The following is a 14260-nucleotide window of genomic DNA, read 5'->3' as shown; positions in this document are numbered from 1 at the left end:
AATCTTATTTGCAAGAGTGTGGGTTCCGTGCTCCCTCAACTGGAAGGCTAGTTTAAAAGACAACACCAGTGTTTTGTGAGGGTAGGATTTAGCATGGCACTTTGAAGTTAAGCAGCAAGGGTTGGTGAGTGATGTCCTGTTGAGATCTGTTCTTGGAAATAATTCTGTGCCTAAGAGAGGGCAGAAACCTCTTGCACTGAACTACCTCCGTTGAAGGCTTCAAGTTGTAAATATGTGTAAATAAAATCATATATCACAAAGACACTGTAGTCTCTGCTGTGCCTAATTGTCCAAAAGGAAAAACAAATCCTGGGTTAAAATGTACCTGATACCCCTGGAATCTCACAACGCTTGGAGATAGGGGTGGTGTATAACAATATGTAAGAATGTTCTGTTTTAAAAACTGCTCAGTTTGTGATTAAATTAATGCAGGTGAAAGACTGGCAATGTGGTCCTATCTGAGGTCTGGGAGATATATAGGTTGTCTTCAGGTGGCTGATACAGTAACTAAGCAAATGACTATATAAGTGAACAATAACATGAAGACAGGATCTTACACCTAGAAATAACAAGAGTAGTAAGGCATCACACCAAGTGACTTCAGAAGCAGCCTACTTGCAGATCTGTTGGAATTCCTGGCTGGTGCCCACCCTTGTATATCTGAAACCCATGTTTCCATAAAAGGGTTTTGTTGTGATCAACACAGCCTGGTTTAGTTGGAAGTCAAAGCTGCTTTGATATTCTTTTTAGTTTTTCTTGTACTTTTGTTTGCTTGATTATCATCTGCTGAATTTTACAAGTGAATCTCAGTTTCTGTCTATGACCTGTTGGACAACATACAAAAATATATTGGGCAATGTATGCGGTGTCCTTTGAGAATCTAAGAAAAAACATCGTTGGGTGTGTTCCTAGCTGTAAAAACTCATGATATAGAAGCTACTTGGGATGGTGTTAGATCTCTGATTTCCTTGAGAACAGGGGAGTCTATTGCCCTTCATTATCCCTGAACAATGGCCACACTGGCTAGAACTCATAGGATGTGGCATCCAGCAACATATGGCGAACCACAGGTATCCGAATGTTTAGTTTCCAAATAGTGTTTTTCATTACCATTCTTCTGTAGCTGAACTTGAAAGCAGCAGTTTTTCTTTTTAATTGTATCAAATCTGTATCAAAACGAACGGTCAAGCAAATATAGTCCTCTGATATTCAGGCAACACTGCTTGCACGCAAACATTACTGCCCTCCTAAAGAAACAAATCAGGGAACCAGAGCAAAAGAAAGAAAGAAAGAAAGAAAGAAAGAAAGAAAGAAAGAAAGAAAGAAAGAAAGAAAGAAAGAAAGAGCTGGAGAACATTTTTGTTCTACCCTGAAATAAAACATCCACTAATGAGAAATGACCCAGCTAAACTAATTATTAGGATGCAATTAAAGAACAAATTATACTCTTAAACTTTACACAGTGGTACAACTCATATACAGTGGAATAGCCCATTTTACAAATCCCCAAGTTTGCGTCTCTGCGACAACCAAATTATCTTAATGGGTGTTGAAATGACAGAGTAGATGAATGTCTTTCCCTTGAGTCATTTTCTGATAAAGACACATTGCTTAGCTGCAAGATGACAAACTATATGTTCAAAGTGACAAATCATTTAATTAAAATTTACAAGCGGTTAAATACTGTTTGACCCAAATGGAGGCAGTTATCATGAATCAATTTCAAAGGAGGGACAAGGGTGCTCAGGGAAATCGATCACTAACAGCTAAGGTACCTGGATGTATTCTGCATATCTCTACAGCCTTAAAAAAAAAATAGCCCCTCTCAGCAGGCTATGGTGCACATCTTGCAGAAAAAAGAGATTTCAATCAAGTTGAAAAATTGTAATACTTTTTACTTGGGCGGTATTTGAGCTCACTCTAGGTCTCATGAATACTTAATGTCACAGAGTCTTCAATAAAAAGACTCTTGTATCTTAAGAGCAAATACTTCAAAATTTCATTAGTTATAGGGAGGCTTTTTAAGTGCATATACAGGTCAGTGGAAATTGCAATCATCTTTCATGAAAAGGCTGGGTAGTTTTATTGTTGAAGAATAAAGGTGGCCATTGGTTTTACTAACTATTATAGCGAATACAAAATTGTCCAGCTGACATGCTTTATTCTTGAGTCCATCAAGCACATAATGTGTGGAAGTTTCTCTCATTCATATGCACACTACTGTCACACATTCCACTGAGGCTTCTGAATGTGTGATTCTCAAAACTTGTAGTAAAATGACACTTTGGAAACATCCCTACAATCTAACCTGTAAATTATATTTAGGACTGCATTATTAGGTCACATTTGGAATGGGGGCAAGGTTCCCTAAATGCTTTGTATCTTGCTTTTCACCTCCTTCTTTTTATGTGTTAGGGAGAAGTGCCACAGCCCAGTGAAAGAACACATGCCTTGCTTGCAGAAAGTGCCATTTTCAAGCCCTGATATCTTTACCTGTCTGTCAGGGTAGACATTACTGAGCAAGACAGACCAATGTCCTGACTCTGTACAAGGCAACTCTCAATGTTACTATGTTGTGCAATGATACATGAAGTGTTATGTGCAAGTTTAAACATAATGTGCCCTAGAAATACTCTCAAGAAGAAAAATAGGCCAGTGCGCTTTTTATATTCAGAATTAAGCACAATATGTGTTGGAGATATTTGACAGGATTTTGCACTTTTCATATGAAATAATCCTTACGTTGTTGAAACATTTAAGTTAGCTACTTTATAAAATAGTGTAAAGATTCTTCCTGGTGTGTCAGAGGCAGGTGATTTGTCTTGGTCATCGTATTGCTGCATAGGCTTCTAAACTTCTCTTGAATGTCTTTAGCCTTGGTTTGAAGCAATGTCAATCCAGCCCATCTGTTGCACTACTTGGATTGCTTTGTTTGGGGGAGACCAAATATAGTGAACTATGGAGAAGAGACAAGACCCACTTTTACTATATCAGAGATGTAAAGAAAGCACACATTTTCCTGTTTTATCAGAGGGAACATTTTAACATACAGTACATTTATACAAACGTTTGAAGGTTATTGTGTAGTTTTTATACTCTTTTGATACAAAGAGTAATGGCTCACTGGACCTGGGAACATTCTCTACAGTCTCTCATATATGCTGGGGCAAAGTGATTTGAAACAACTAAACACCAGTCATTGGCAAGTGACATGTGAAAATGCACCCAATTGGAATTCCCTTGGGATTACTTGGGGGGGGGGTTGGGTTTTGCTCACGTTTTAGGTATCAATGACTTCCATTTCTAAGACCAAAAGAAATATTTAATCTCCAACATGTCATATTGACAATGATCCCGAGTCATTTGGGCTGATTTGTCCTGTAAATAGGTTTTTGAAGTGGTTTCTGTCTTCTTGAGGCATGTTTTGGATTTGATTACAGAGTCTGGTGGAGCTAATGAATGACTCTTTGGGCAGGCAGTTGGTTGAGGTGGCTTCTTTCAATGTTATGATTCAATTTTTCTAAGGAATTATCAATTTTATACCAATGGAACCATTTTTTGAGTTGACTTGAAATGTATGTTGGACCAAAAGAAGGGAGTGTATGAATCATACCCCATCACTCTCATAATATAATGTTTGGCATAGGTGTTGCCACATGGATGAAGCCCGAATCATCCAAATCAAAAGAAGGAAAGTTCACAAAATTTGACCCTTTATCCATGCAGGCATCTGTGGTACCGCCTTTACATCTCTTTTTAAGTTGTCATCACTGTAGAAAGCACATACTTGCTTGCTTCTTTGTCATGGGAACAAGATTCTCAGAATGGTTAAGTGGTCCAGACAGAGCCATGGCTTTTGCCCACAAATGCTGGAAACAGATGCTTCCTTGTTATAGATCCTTAGACTCCATAGAAAAGTAAACTTCTTACTATTAAATTAGTCTGTGGTGTAAATAGGCTCTAACGGTGCTGTTTTCTAGAAAAAGAGGTGCTGGAGCTCACCATGAATGCCTCCCTTGTTCTCTTATAATAGCAATGGTGCCCACCTGAGAGGTGCTGGAACTGAGTTCCAGTGAGTTCTGGCTGAAAAAACACACACCCCTGGGCTCTAAGATCATAAACTTCACCAGTTCCTCAGTAGAGTGTTCCATATCCTCTAATTTTTATTGGATGAAAATAGCTACACTCTTGTGATTATGTCAGCTGGAGTCTGATTGCCCAAGGAACACAGCCTACAGTTCACACCACAAGGAGATACCGCTCCCAAGAGCCTGAACCCCAAGAGCAACGTTGCTGGCTGGCATGGTTGTGCCAAGAAAAAGCACATGATGGCTGCATTGAGGGCAAATGGGGTTTGAAGCTCTGTACACCTACATAAGCAGCACATCCTTCAGCCAACAGTGGCCCCCGGGGATGGCCAGAGCTGGACTTGCTAGGATTTGAATAAGCTGATCGTGGAAAATCCCACCAATCTCCAGTGGCCAGCCTGGGAATTCCCCACAGCCAGCAACATTGCTCTCAAGGAAGAGGAGCCCGGCGTGACAGGTCACAACAGCTACCCACCCTGTGACCGGGTAAGCTGCCATTTCCTCTTCCTCTATTGCTTTTAAGCACCAAGTTATGTAGGGACATGGATGACGCTGTGGTCTAAACCACTGAGCCTTGGGCTTGCCGATCAAGAAGTCGGCAGTTCGAAACCCCACAATGGGGTGAGCTCCCATTGCTCGGTCCCGGCTCCTGCCAACCTAGCAGTTTGAAAGCACACCAAAAAGTGCAAGTAGATTAATAGGTACCGCTCCGGTGGGAAGGTAAATGGTATTTCCATGCGCTGCTCTGGTTTCCGTGTTCCATTGCACCAAGCAGCTTAGTCATGCTGGCCACATGACCTGGAAAAACTGTCTGCAGAGCAGACAAACGCCAGCTCCCTCGGCCTGTAAAGCGAGATGAGCACCGCAACCCCAGAGTCATTCGTGACTGGACTTAACTGTCAGGGGTCCCTTTACCTTTACCAAGTTAAATAGGTTGGCATGAGAGCTCTGCTCCCTACTACCCCACTGGTAGTTTTAGTATCTGCCCCCACCAGGGAAATATGTGTGTGTGTGTGTTGTGTTGTTTTTAAAAAGGATATCTGTGGGGCAATAATGTAGCCAGAATTGTGAGCAAATTGCTGTAACTCCTGGGATTTTCGGGATGGTCAGAGAGTATGGATTTAGGTTGTAAGCGGAGCCAACCCATAAGGAATATTTAAAAGCATTTTTTTGAACTTAAGTGTGGAAAAATTAGAAACTGAGAGAAACTGAAATTTACAGATGTGACCATCCCTAACACAGAGCAACCCTAAGTAATAATAATAATAATAATAATAATAATAATAATAATAATAATAAGATTTTAACTTCAAATCCTCTGCAGAGTTCAGAAGAGTGATGGTTGCAAAGACCCAGAGATACAAAGCTCAGTGTAAGTTGCTATCATTTATAAACTGCAAGATGACTATACCCAAATGTGGCAAACCATTGAAATGATCTCGATACTGGGGGAGAACTAACCAGAGTTCCCATTGAATGCATAGCTTTTCACGAGCTGTTTCATTTTAAGAGGTTGTTTACAATGTCACACTTTATTTTGAGGAAAAATTATTTCAGAAGCCAATCTTTTAGAAACGTGGAAAGAAATGTTTTACAAAAGGTCAAATGCACAAATATTTTGCATGCAAGCTACTAATAAATTCACACCCACCCCTTAACAATTAGGAGTTTGGCTAATGCCTTTAAAGCTATTTACAATATTCTAAATGCAACTCCTGAGCCCTAATTACCTATAGTAAGTCATAAATAACTGACAGGGATGCAAATGCAACAAAATTCTATCAAATTAGAGTAATTAGTATCCCGGTTAAAATATCCTCGCACATTAAAATGCTCTTACTTTTCTCCAACACGACATTAACAAATGAAGGTATTATTGTTGAAGAAGCAGAGTGCCAGAAGTATATGCATAAACATCTGATAGTATGTGCAGTGCATATTAGAGTTGAAATATGTTTGTCCCCGCTTTAATTTATCACCTTGTAGCTATTGTTATAACCTGACACTTTTGTGCTAGGCATATTTATCAAAATATAACTGAGGCAGGTTGCTCAAATTTATTCTGCTGCTTATGAAAATGTGTGAGACTTGAGTATTGATCATGGATGCCTCTGCCCTCCCTTTCGGGCTGCTGAAATCACTGGGAGTGGCTGTACAGCTTCCATTCAACTCTGCTGGAGCCCTATGGAGATGAATTAACACTGCACAATGGCATAGCAGGAGCAGCCTAAATGAAGACTAAGAATTGAGTTGTAGGATAAGATGAGGCCATTGGTTTTATTTTCAAGGTGGTCGCTGTCAAAGTAAACCCATGTTCACATAAACATTTTAAGACATCTAGCATATAAACAATCATATTTCCTGCCCTTCATAGGGTGGCCACTTACGCACTGCTGAAAAAGAGGAAATGCATCACCAACAGGATAAAATGTGCATAAGCATATACATCTATAGCATATAAATACAGAAGTAAGCACTTTAATTAAAACACGGATGCAATACATCTCACTGTAGTGGGTAGGACTGTGAGTTTGCTGGTACTTGCTGTTTATTAAACATTCATTCTGATTTGTTTGTGGGAAGCTATTCCAAACTTTACATCAATTTCCATACTGCAAAAATTCCAATCTTCTTTGCGGGTAGGAGTGCCAAATATATTTTAATTCTGCAACCTGAGTTTGCCAGTATGCAATTGAGCGAAAGTGGCTCTTGTTATTCTTGTAGGTAAACACTTCCTATAGATACATACTTTTAGTCATGTTCTTCCTATAGATATACATTGGAATACTCAGACAATTTTTCTCTTTCTCCTTCTCCAGTATGTCTTGATTGGGATGCTAAAAGTGTAGGATGGAGTTTGTCCAGGACTGTTTAGTGCTTTAAATCAATACATTGTGGCTTCCTAGAATGAATGAGTTAGCAGGAGGTTGATGAGCAATAGTTACCTCCTTAAATCAAAGGGGAGTTAGTTTAAAAAAAAAAAAAGTGTACCACTTTAAAGTTTAGAAAACGTTTCAGGTGACCACTCAGAACTGCATCTTTTATTGTATGCTTTGAACTTTTTGCAGAGATTTTTGAAAATAAGAGCCACAAGGCAAAAACATATTTAAATGACGTACAATTGTCAATGGAAGCTTCCAGCAGTTTGCATTCTGCTTTAGTTTGGGTGGTAAGGATAAGGTTGGTTGGTTTACACACAAGTAATGAGATTTGTGACAGGCAGAATGTCAACAAGTGAAGCTTTACCCATAATTGTATTTCCATGCTAGGAAAGGCTTACCCTGTTTAATTTGTGCCAGCCACACTGCTGTTAAAGGTACAAGGCATTATTCACTAAACTCTTGTACTTCTAGTTTTCAATGCAAACTGTTCCTGTTGGAAAAGAGAAAATCTCTTCAGCAGGGAAGATGCAAGAAACTCCTCATTTTCCTTCCTTCTGCTTGCTTCAGAACAGTTAATAAGGGGCTAGGCCACCTTAGGAACAGCAGTGCCTCCATATCTGTCTAATAAGCCTCCACAATTTGATCTCTAATTTTATTTATCATTGTACGATTGACTTAGTGACTCACTTTAACAATAAAAGCTAAAGGTCTAGTCCTCTTGTGGGGGGGGGGAATGAATGTGAATATTAACTAGAAATTGTTCAAAGTTAGTCAACAGAATGAACTTAAATCGTATTTTGTCCACCCAACAATTATTGGAACTACTTTCTGGTGTAGGTGAAGCTACTTGTAGAGTTGGCAGTGTCTAAAGGTTTCAAAACTGTGAACTTGTTCCTTCATTATGGTTCCCTTGTCATATAATTAACCATTCATATTCAGACTTGGACCCATTCAGGAAGTTTATTATGATTACTTTGAGGAAATAGTTGATGAATTATGGAAATTGATCCATCCATTCTGATGGGAGAATTCTCACACCATTAACTAATAGGAAGCAGCATGAGGTTGAGCTGCCATATGCCTTTCTCAACAGCTTATCTTCTGTTGGGAACACTGCAGTATTTTTGATATGTGATAGTACAACAATCTGTTGGTGGGAAACGGGCATCTTACCATCCATGAGGGAATCTATTTGTATCTCTCTCCAGCAATTTTCCTCACAGCCAGGATGAAGAAGCTTATAAAATGTTAGGAAGGAAGCTTAGCATAGGGATGCCAGATGAATCCACTGAAAACGGACTATCAAGTGAGTTTCCTTCTGTTTCCCCATTCAACCCCATTGCTGCACAGACTCCTGCTATGAAAGATTTGACATTAGCTCTCTTCAACAAATGTTACTTTTTCACATGCACACATTATACACAGATATGCAAACTCTTTTGCAATATGCATTATTTACATATTCGGTGTTATATGCAGATGCCTCTTTGCTTTTCTTGTTTTTGATGCTTTAGAGAGGGATAATTTTATGCTGTACTGTGAAATCAAGGTTGTGAAAGTGGCTGCAATCCTAACCATATTTACCTGGGAGCAAACCCCATTGAATTCAATAGGAATTCTGAATAGATAGCTTTCTGATGGGCCATTAGCCATTCCATAAACTTTGTATTTGAGGTATTGCAAGGCTCTCTGTTGGTTTTACTGCAAAAGACTAACAGGACTCTGGAAATTCATTAACTTTGAAAAGTGACTTGCAGGGAAGGTAAATAATTTGTAAATATTTGTTGATGGCTGAGCTATGTATGTCTATTGTGTGCTAAGTAAAAAATATGTAAAACACACACACACAACCCACAAATGTACAGTGGTACCTCAGGTTAAGTACTTAATTCGTTCCGGAGGTCCGTTCTTAACCTGAAATTGTTCTTAACCTGAAGCACCACTTTAACTAATGGGGCCTCCTGCTGCTGCTGCGCCGCCCGAGCATGATTTCTGTTCTCATCCTGAAGCAAAGTTCTTAACCTGAAGCACTATTTCTGGGTTAGCGGAGTCTGTAACCTGAAGCGTATGTAACCCGAGGTACCACTGTATCTGCACATGCATACGATGAAATAGAACACAAAATTGTGTGGAATAGACCAGTTGCAGCTGAATGGAAAATAACAAATGAAAATGAAAATGAATATTGGAATGGAATGAGGCATAGTCATACATCCCTAGCTTAGCAAAGACTCGCCTGAAGCTCAAAATCTGACGTACTAAAAAGTGCCCATTGCCATGGATATGAAATCACCAATAGTGAAATAAAGGGCTCTGGTGGGAAGGTTCATGCAGCAATATTTGATTCTCAAGCCACCAACAGGAGAAAAATATTTTGAAGTGCAATGTTAATCACCAACGTCAAAGCTGCAGTCAAGGAGCAATCCCCCCCCCCCCCGGCACACATATCTCAACAACTGTTCCTATCATTCCAAACCTAGACCAAAGTTATAAAGCATAAAATTACAGTTCATTTGAATCCCATACAACAGAACTAGCAAGTGTGCTGCCCTCCAGATGCTTCTGGACTCCAATTCCATTAATTATTGACCATGCAGGATAGGAGTTCCAGTCCAACAATCTCTGACAGGCACCACATTGGCCATTCCTGCCATGCAGTCATAAATAAAGTAGGTAGTGCTGATTTTCTGCACAATATGGTGGCCATTTGAATGTTCCCTTCCATCTCCAAACCATGGATTCCAAACCATGTGGGAAGATCTTTAAGACCAATTGCTCCTCTACCAGTAAGTTCCAACACTAGCTAGGGCCTATCATCCAAGGACCCTCAGAAATAGGTATATTATATCATTTAGGTAAGTTAGAACAAAGGGACAAAGAGAACCAAATCCTCTCCCCATGGCAGGCCAGCTTCGACAAGGTACACAGCACAATTGATCAGTGTTTAGTTTTATTCAAAAAATATGTTAGATGTCCAAACATCATATTGCATTTGTTAATGTCTTATTTGCCTTTGATTTCATAGACCATGGAAAAAAGGGCACTTACTTCCTTGAATAAACTAGCTGCTGTTTCTTACACAGCAAATATGTCCTTTAAAATATTGGTCAGGGGGTGGGGGGACTTTCACTAATGTCAGAAAACAGCTACCCAAACTGGGGGTTTTTTAGACCTGCAGAGTAAAGAAGACTGAGCACAACACTGTAATGGCTTGGTTATTCAATTTCCCCTATAATCTTGGGGCAATTTTGGCCATAAGATCCACGATATGGGGTTTGCTGAAGATGCCAAAATGAACTTTGAATATATGAAGAATTCTAAGCCCTCGTTTTTGTATATTAAAATTAAATCCAACCATAAAAGGGCTGCTTATTTGCAGGAATTAACCTTTCTTTCCTATTAGACATGTGTTTACTCAGATTAGGTTTCAAACGATGCCCAGAGAATATCTAAGTTAATTAATTCTTAAACAGGCCAATAAATGACCTGTATATGTGAATCAGGCATTGTTTACCATATCCTGTATTGTCCTTTGTACAATTCACCTAAAAATAGATTCCTTTATTTATTTCAGAATTTTCTAGAGGGCCAATCAGATTACTTCAAAATTAGGTGTTTACTGGATGATGTAGATGAGTTTTCTACCTATAGGCTAGCTTAATGTGCACTGAGCAGTGAGAAAATCACCGGCCACTTTTTTGACCCATGGGGACTGCCAAGGGGATTTTTAATTTTAATGATTTTCAACAATTTGAGGAACTTTTTTTTTTTTTTTTTTTTTTTTACAACTTGCATGTCCAAAAATCTGTGGGTGATATTCAATGCTAGTCCTACTAAGCGTTGACTCACTGAAATTAACAAACAGGACAGGTTGAGGTTCATTTATTTCAATGAGCCTACTCTGAGAAGGAACCCTATATATTTAACTTAGTTTTGGTTTACTTGCTTTGTTTGGTTTACATTGTAATGGCCATTGGCTACAAACAACAAACATCTGACTGATACCATCCCAGGACTGCAGGCTGGACTTCACACAGAGACACAGGGCTAGTGGAAAAATAGAGTAAAGAAACTGTATTGAGGTGTCAGTGTGTGTATACAATACATACAATGAACACCTGCAAGAAAACATTGCAGTGTATCTTCTCCTGCTCTCTCCCACCTTCAGATACCCAACATTTCATGCTCCTGATGTTCACTGTCCATGTTCAAGCCCCACTGTTGAGCTTTTTGGGGGTCTTTGTGTCTCCTTAAGGCTTTTATGTGTTTTGGTACTTCTGCAAACCTCAGGGTACTTCTGGTACTTTGGTACTTCTGCAAACCTCAGATATCTACCTATTTGAGAGTGAGAGAGAGAGAGAGAGAGAGAGAGAGAGAGAGAGAGAGAGATATGGATGAGTCACACAATAAATTATATACCATTACTATATCATAAGAAGTATTAATTAAGCATTCCTGAATTCTAAATATCTTATCTCAGTCTGCCTTGAAGGCACATAGTTCTCATCTCATCTATGTTAGAAGCAGAACATAGGATGTACGCATGGTGACTCTGGGATCCACAAATAGATCTATATCTTGTGAAGCAAAATGTCAGTTTTCTCCAGCACTCGGTTCTCTTAAGCTGATGCCCAGGGTGTCTAGAGTTCCGTTTCCAGGTCCCACATCTGCAAAAAGCAAAAACTCCTGCACATAGCATTCCAGGTTCAGTGGAACAATTCAGGGGAGAAAATGGGGAAAAGGCTGGTTAACCTTTCAAGTACAAAGATGCCATTCTGCCACATTTAGCGGGGACTAGATTTGCCCTTCCGACATGCCTACAGAATGAAGATTAAGTGTGGGGCAAATACTGCCCTTTCTCAGCCAGTTAGCAGTTTCTGCTAGCTGGCTAGATTTATACCATCCATACTTCTAAGCTGCTGTTTCTCTGCCTGTTTCAGATCTGTTGTTAATAAAGCTAGGACAAACCCCATGGTTGTCACATATCATTCTGGGTGTGTGGATATGACAACTAAGCAACAAATAACAGTCTAAATAATATTTTTTCAGGGGTAGGTTCTCTGATCTCAGTCTAGAATATTATCTATCTATCTTTAATCTTGCAAACTGAAGAAAATCAGCCTCTTTTCTCCTTGGTTGTAAATCATCATTAGTATTTAAAGCACAGCAAAGGCTGTAAAAATAATTGCTTGTTTTCCTTTAGGTAGTATGAAGTAGGGAAATGTTTATGTTGACCTAGTGTCTTCCTCAAATGTGTGTTGCATGTTTTAGATTTAGTGAGATTAACGATGGTCAACTCTCCACATTTTGATAAAAACAGGCTATAATGAGCAACGGTATTGAGAATTACCTGTCGTAAAGTGTGCAATTTCCCCATTTTTCTGTCATCATTACTGGAATTTTTATTTGAGTCTTCTAAACAATTCGCCTCTGAAATACTTCCAAGAATTTTAAAAATGCCAACACTGTCTTGAAGCAGTCAAGCTTGCAGATTTTTCTGTCTCTGAAAAAGGGTCTCTAAAAAATAGAAGTCAATGCATTCCATATTTACATACAAAGGAAAATATGTGACAATGACACAAGCCATGCCAAGAGACAATGGAAAACAGAATTTCTGTCCTGTCTTTCTTTCTCCCTCATGAGCTACCTTTCCTAACATGGATCATATACCTGCAGAATTTGCTGTCAACTTAATATGTATCATGCTGTACAAGAACTCACGGGAGGTCTACTGTGGGAGTATATAGTGATCTGTTTTTTCAACCCCATTCTTCCCTTTAGGTCTTCATCCTTGGACTTGGACTCTCATTATGCAATCCCATTCTTACCAATATACCACTCACAATAAATTGGATAAATCTCATTTATTTTTCCATTGTTGTTTTCAAGTGCTGAAGGCTTGATTTAAAGTTGAAACCACTGTGCTCCAGTAGATAGAGTTGCTGGTTGTTGTTTTTTGTAGTTCTAGAAAAAGTAGTATCTTATAACAGGGATTTACAGTTAAATGTGCTTTGACAGGGTAAAGTACAGTGGTACCTCAGGTTAAGAACTTAATTCTTACTGGAGGTCCATTCTTAACCTGAAACTGTTCTTAACCTGAGGTACCACTTTAGCTTATGGGGCCTCCCGCTGCCGCTGCTGCACGATTTCTGTTCTCATCCTGAAGCAAAGTTCTTAAACCGAGGTACTATTTCTTGGTTAGTGCAGCTTGTAAATGAAGCATCTGTAACCCGAGGTACCACTGTACTTTGGGTTTGAAAGTAGTGTGAGGGCAATCGGCTACAAATGATGGTGCATATATTGAAATGAGAAGTTACTGTGTGGTGTCTGGTAGGAAAATGGCATTTTAAAATGTTATTTTATAAAACGCCCGCACAATAAAAATATATTAATGTATTTCCCTTTGGTACATGATTCATTTATAACCTTTTTTCATATATTTCATACATTTTATTTTTAAAAAATGTGGAATTACCATAATGTACAGTATATATATGTTAGGTAAGATATAGAAAATCTAAATTATAGCAGCAGAGGAGCTTTAAATATGGACAATGTTTCCAGGTCTGTCTTCCTAGCCACTATTCAGGCAGTGTGGAGCTGACATCAGCAATCTGGTTTGTTTGTGTATGTAAAGAAAGTAAGGAAATTGACTGATGGATTGATGGACTGGTTGATGCTGGGCAATTAGTTCCACTGTAGTCGGAAAGAAACTTGTCTGAGATTTGCAGATGACTGCAGTTAACCAAAAGGGGCTCCAAGAGAATACTGTTTGTTTTGGGGGAAACTGGTTTTACATGCTAGCATTATCTGACATGTGTGCTTATGTATATACAGTCGTACCTCGGGTTACATACGCTTCAGGTTACGCACTCCGCTAACCCAGAAATAGTGCTTCAGGTTAAGAACTTTGCTTCAGGATAAGAACAGAAATCAGGCTCCGGCAGTGCGGCAGCAGCAGGAGGCCCCATTAGCTAAAGTGGTGCTTCAGGTTAAGAACAGTTTCAGGTTAAGAACAGACCTCCGGAACGAATTAAGTACTTAACCCGAGGTACCATTGCAATTTTGACAGCCTGTTTATACAACATCCATTCTGCTAGTAGGATCCCTATTCTTGGCACTGTGCAGCAGCCAAATCCTGTGAGTGTCTTGTGCTTGAACAATACATGGTGTGGGGCTAGCCAAACCCATGCCCTGCAGATGTTTTGGACTACAACTCCCATCCCCCCAGCAATTGGCCATGCTAGCTGGGGCTGATGGGAGTTGTAGTTCCATACATCTGGAGGACAT

At 39.3% G+C, this 14260-nt stretch overlaps 1 protein-coding gene and 2 long non-coding RNA genes across 9 annotated transcripts in view; 1 reads left to right on the top strand and 2 right to left on the bottom strand.

Annotated features, from left to right (window-relative positions):
- The window catches only part of NEGR1 (neuronal growth regulator 1), a 573510-nt gene that overhangs the window by 533372 nt on the left and 25878 nt on the right, over positions 1-14260 (top strand). The gene's annotated exons all lie outside the window — the stretch shown is intronic.
- LOC309344290 lies at positions 2304-11264 on the bottom strand. The gene is made up of 3 exons (XR_014157668.1): positions 11133-11264; positions 8144-8324; positions 2304-2956 (listed from the first exon to the last, which is right to left on the bottom strand). It is a non-coding gene; the product is annotated as an uncharacterized lncRNA (long non-coding RNA).
- Positions 11413-14260, bottom strand: part of LOC309344287 — a 96970-nt gene continuing 94122 nt past the window's right edge. Inside the window, exons 5-6 of one of the 6 annotated variants that reach the window (XR_014157660.1) lie at positions 12321-12487; positions 11413-11656 (exon numbers count right to left, since the gene is read on the bottom strand). This is a non-coding gene — a long non-coding RNA (uncharacterized lncRNA). The remainder of the gene's footprint in view (positions 11657-12320; positions 12488-14260) is intronic. The other 5 variants (XR_014157661.1, XR_014157662.1, XR_014157663.1 and 2 more) reach the window with 5 other exon arrangements.

Source organism: Podarcis erhardii (assembly GCF_964252035.2).
Source record: "Podarcis erhardii genome assembly, chromosome: 6".
Classification (NCBI taxonomy): domain Eukaryota; kingdom Metazoa; phylum Chordata; class Lepidosauria; order Squamata; family Lacertidae; genus Podarcis; species Podarcis erhardii.
This window is presented reverse-complemented; position numbering and strand designations above follow the sequence as displayed.